Source organism: Sardina pilchardus, chromosome 24, assembly GCF_963854185.1.
Source record: "Sardina pilchardus chromosome 24, fSarPil1.1, whole genome shotgun sequence".
In the NCBI taxonomy this organism is placed as follows: domain Eukaryota; kingdom Metazoa; phylum Chordata; class Actinopteri; order Clupeiformes; family Clupeidae; genus Sardina; species Sardina pilchardus.
Window position 1 is genome coordinate 4737294 of NC_085017.1, and position 5636 is coordinate 4742929.

At 41.0% G+C, this 5636-nt stretch overlaps 1 long non-coding RNA gene across 1 annotated transcript; it reads right to left on the minus strand.

The window, feature by feature from the left end:
• Positions 1 to 1667: 1667 nt before the first annotated feature.
• On the minus strand, positions 1668 to 3412 carry LOC134072921 (uncharacterized). The gene is made up of 3 exons (XR_009937224.1): positions 3307 to 3412; positions 2382 to 2520; positions 1668 to 2292 (listed from the first exon to the last, which is right to left on the minus strand). It is a non-coding gene; the product is annotated as an uncharacterized LOC134072921 (long non-coding RNA).
• Between the last annotated feature and the right edge of the window lie 2224 nt (positions 3413 to 5636).

Below are 5636 nucleotides of genomic sequence, written 5' to 3' on the forward strand. Positions count from 1 at the left end.
CCCAAACGGCAGGCTACTCCCAAACAGTGACACATTTGAACTTTACGTTACATTTTACAACTGTCAAAAGTTTGGATTATGTTTCAGTAGGCCCAGTTAGGCTGTCACCTAGGCTATCAAGGCTCTATTTGTAAGCTGAGATAAACTAGCTAGTAAACACCATATCACTAACGTGCATCACTTGGAGTTAGCTAGATGGAGGAAACGAGCGCTTTAGCCAACTTATTGAACCGCATCAAATAGCTTGAAAAATTGCGTTTCAACAAAACTGTTACCTTACTTTCAAGAATAACTCCGTAGACAAAAAGTCAAAATGATTGCACTGTTTCCACGATATAAATCCACGAAAACACTCAGTATAGAGCTACATTGACTGAGACTTCTATGGGGTCGCCTGGATCTGCACTGACCATAGACTGTATATATAGAACTGGACAGTGTGGCTGCATTCAGCAGTGTTCTATGGAATTGAAGCAACCGCGGCGACGCCATCTTGCAGCCAGTTTGAAGTACGCTTGCGCAGTAGGATTGGACGCATGCGCAGTGATGAGGAGGTCGGAGCAGACACGCCCACACAACGAGTGAAACACGCCCCTCACCGCACCGCGTCGACGCGCTAGCTGAGAAGCTACGGTATCGTTGACAGTTCGTTCGTGTGTCTAGGTTTACGTTGGTGAACTTTCTCTGGTAAGTGTAACGTATGTAACACAAACCTCTTGTCTATTAGTGAAATACACAGCTTATATTTTATATTGTAGCCACCAGTTTACTAGCTAATAACTTCATTTAAATAACGTAGGCTATATTAAAGTTGTCAGCTCAAAAGCCTTGCCAAGCACATCAGACATTAGCAGCTAGCTGCTACCGTTTACGTTAGCATAGAAGCTAACGTTAGTAGCGATAGCTAGTTGGTTAAGTTAAGACTAACGTTAGCACACAGACGCTGACAATGTTATGTTTGGCTCGGCCTATTTTGTTTTGCTGTTATCAAAAGGCTGTTTTAATATGCCACCTCAACATGGAGAGTGAATCTATGTGTTTGGCGTAGCTGCTAGTTAATTTTAAACACAGCCTGCCTGTTGTCGTGCCCATTGGCAGTAATGAAATGTCCGCATTGAAAAACAAACTAATAACGTTACTGCTAGTTTTGCATGCTTAGTATATACCAGTATGTGTTAACAGTAAAGGATCAGCTATAAAACTTTGCCTTTTCTTGTAGGTGGCATTTCCCATGTCCTTTCTCCAGTCCCCGGACGTCCATCTCATCCACTTTGACAGGAACAACCTCAGACATGTCGAGCGTGATATTGAAAGGTGTAGATTGCCTGAACAGTGTAGGACACTTGCTATGTTCATGATCATGAACATATTGTATCATATTTTAAACTTACAGTATATCCCTGAACTCAAACTTAAACTATTCTCAGTTGCCCTCATTGTAAAGGTTGCTGGACTCTGTGTGCATTGGAAACTGACAATAAAAATGAAAAACTTAATGTTTACTTGCTATCAAAACCATTGTTATTCAAACGTTGACATGTTCACATTATATATGGGTCATGGTTATAGAATTTAACATGATATAACATGAACAAGTTCAAATTACCAGTAAACAGTTTTAAATGGTTGGTAAGCCTACATTAAGCAAAAATAATGATGATACAAAATATCCACAAATGACCATGTTTTATTGTGTTTGCCAAGGGGTGAGGGGGGGTTAGTCATTAACTTAGAGAGATTTCAGCTCTGGTGGCAGCAGCGTTGTAGACCTTCAGCTCTGGTGATGGTGGTGGTGTAGACCTTCAGCTCTGGCGATGGTGGCGTGGACCTTCAGCTCTGGTGATGGTGGTGGTGTAGACCTTCAGCTCTAGCGATGGTGGCGTGGACCTTCAGCTTTGGTGATGGTGGTGGTGGTGCAGGAAGGAGGCGGAACACAGTTGTATAGCATTACAGACAACACAAAAAAAGTTCTAAGTTTGTGTTATGCCATGAAACTTACTTTACACATCTTACTTTCTCATCCTCTTTTAATATTTCTCCACAATCTCAACCATGACATCATTCTTTCGTTTTAATGTCTTGGGTGACACAAAAATGTAACTGCTCACTACTGACAAGCCACATTTGATCTGATTTATTAGCAGTCACCATTTCACATTCCTTCTCATTTGCAGCACTTGACAAAGAAAGGATAAGAAAATAACCACTTGCCTTTCTACTAGCAGGTCTCTTCACCAGGTGGTCAGGAAGGGAGAACACAGTTGGTACTGCAGTGCAAGTCAGACGATTCCCCTTAACATAATGAATTGGGTATTCATGAAATGGGTTGAGTTGGAATTTACATCACCACACAGTGTTGGTCAGGAAAATGATTGGCTTACATAGGTATCAATGGTGAATTCATGGTCTTCAAAATGAAGACTACAGAGATGAGATGACTTGCTGGGCTCCCAGTCTTGTCGTCTTATGTTCACCAGCCATCGTCTCAGTCTGTCTGCATGCTGCACACCTAAAGGAAAACTGTAAAAAAAAAAAAACATTCATATGTCAAGCGGTTGTGAAGGGGCATAGTATATTTTACAACCATTACATATGCCTGCCATTCTGTATACAAAGGCCAAAAACATTTAACTCATAATGCCTCCGGGCTGCTGATGACTGGGGCTGTAATGCCATGCTTTGATGTCTGGCGAGGCTGCTGGTTAATCCGTTCACATTTATTAATTCAGTCAGTCGTTGTATGACATTCATTTGACTACTACTAGGCTATACGTTCAAGAAACGTAGCTACGGAATCGCTGAATGCCGAGGTAGCACAGCTACATTAACTCGGTAGCATAAAGTTAGCTAAGTTAGACAGCCTTCATCGGAAAAACGGCTGTCATAACCATAGGGTCATTACATAGTGTTAACATATTCAATCTCATTAAATATAACCAAGAACTATTAATGTTAAAGTTTGCAATACACCACGTACACGGCTTCGTCTAAGAACTATCACAACATTGTTAAATAAACGAGCAGCTAAACTGACAACAAGGCTAAGATAAATACCTGGTAAGGTAATGTACCCGGTAATCTAACGTCAGCTAACTGGACCGCTATTCCTGGCACAATCAGACACATTGATATACTAATAACTACAACCATTCTTGTACCTAATCCTTTTAAGGATGTCTGACACAGATGACTGTAAAATTAAATTACCTTGCTTAAGTAAACGGCTAAGCGATCCCTAGAAGCCTTCATAGCCTAGCAGTACATACTGTAAGTTAGCAAGCTAATATTAAGTTAATATTCACTTACCGAAAAAAAACTGCACAGAGCTTCTCTGGGATGGCCCGTTAGTACAACCAACAGCACAGCACGACATGACTGTCAATGTATAAAGTGTAATAACAGCAAATAAAACAAATACGATAAGTTGCCTGACGAAGGAACACCACCACAGCCGAGCCTACAGCTACTCCACGGACTGAACGGCTGCAAGCGGCTGACGCTGCGGTCACGCACTGTCAATCAACGCCCTTTTTAGATTTGTTAAAATAACTTAAAAAATAATAATTTCACAGAGAAAAGAAAAATGGTGTGTATTGGAGCACATTGAAAACTATTTTTTCGAATAATATGTTGTAAATATAAAATTAGTTTTAGGTGAGAAAAGTGACACGGAAAGTTGGCTACTTGGCCATTGAAATACATGGGGATGGGCGGAGCTACGAATTGTACTGCAGCCAGCCACCAGGGGGCTCTGGACTAGCGGTTGCTTCAAATCCAACGGACGACACACTGTCCAGGTCTATATATACAGTCTATGGCACTGACTAACAAATCACATGGTGTAGTGGGCGGGGACAGTGCTCTCGACCACAGAATGTCAAATGAGTGAGAGACTTTTACAGACAATTGAGTTTCATTCCCTAGGGCATCAAACAAATAACCCTAAATAACTCACTTTCTGTTAATGTGTTTAAAGTCAAAATTGCAGCATAGGTTAATATGACTATTAGTATTTGTAAACTCATCTCATAATACTTTAGGTAAAACTATGTGTCAACCACAATCATTAATATGCTATTATAAGTGACAAAATCACAACCACACCAAACAACATCAAAACTTGAATGTGACTGTCACTACAACCACACTATCTAATACTCCATTAAATTTCATCCAAATTAGTCACTGCTTTCTGCCTATAACACCAACTTATTGTTTCTTTTATAAGACACCTAGGTTCAAACCTGTGTGTGTGTGTGTGTGTGTGTGTGTGTGTGTGTGTGTGTGTGTGTGTGTGTGTGTGTGTGTGTGTGTGTGTGTGTGTGTGTGTCTGTGTCTGTGTCTGTGTCTGTGTCTGTGTCTGAGTCTCTATGTGGAAAGCGGGGGAGGTTAGAGAGACATCCAGCTGGGAGAGAGGGGAGGGGTGGAAAGAACTGTGGGGGGAGGGAAACAGTGAGGGAGCCAGACCGTGCGCGGCTAGGCACACAGACCTATAAAAACCTAATAAACCTAAATATCTCACTTTCTGTTAACATGGTTGAAATCAAAATGGCAGCATAGGTTGATATGATTATAATTATTCATCAACTCGCTTCAAAATATTTTAGCTAAAACTGTGTCCACCACAATCATTAATGCGCTTTTAAAAAACACAAACAACACCAAATTCAAAACTTTGTATATGACTGTCACTACAAACACACTAACTAATACTCCATCAAATTTCATCCACATTAGTCACTGTTTTCTGCCTATAACACCAACTTTTTGTTTCTTTTATAAGACACCTAGATTCAAACCTTCGCCATTTCAATATACTTTTGAAATTCAAAAATCTGGTCGCAATTCCTCTCAGGCAACCCCTCAAGATCATTTTAGTGCTTAAATGACATAATTTCGATAAACCGTCTAGGAGAAGTATTTCAAAATACATGATGTGCAAAAATCAGAAAATCTCACATAATTCAAATTCTTCTAAGATTCACTATATAGTTTGAATGTAAAACTTGTTCAGAATAATACAACACACATGTCCACCAAATTTGGTTCATTTCCGTGAATGTATGTGTCAACCACAGTAGACGGCGCGCTAGGTGGCGCTATAGAGTCCCTGAGCCACACCCTAGGCCACAGCTCTGTGTCTGAGTATCAAATGCAATTCTACATATGCCAGCTAAATTGCAAGAGTTTTAGAGCATGCCAAGTTGGTGAAAAATGTTACTGGTAAGATAATTATACTATAATAATAATAATAAGAATAATCTGAGCAAAAACAATAGGGCCTTGCACCTACGGTGCAGCCACTTTCAGTGGCCGCACCTCGGTGCTCGGGCCCTAAATATAGCCGCAAGCGGCGATGGCGGGCCCGAGCACCAGCGGTGCGGAGACCTGTGAGATTTTGGAATCTAACAAAGCAACATGTGCGTGTTAGTGGGCATGTGCATGAGCAACACACATGCCCACCAAATTTGGTCAATTTTCCTGAATGTATGTGTCAGCCACAACAGACAATATGCTAGGTAGCGCTATAGAGTCCCTAAGCCACACCCTAGGCCAGAGCTCTATCTCTGACTATCGATAGCAATAACGCTAGACCGACACAGACAGAGGGGGTAGAGACAAATGGATCAATAGAA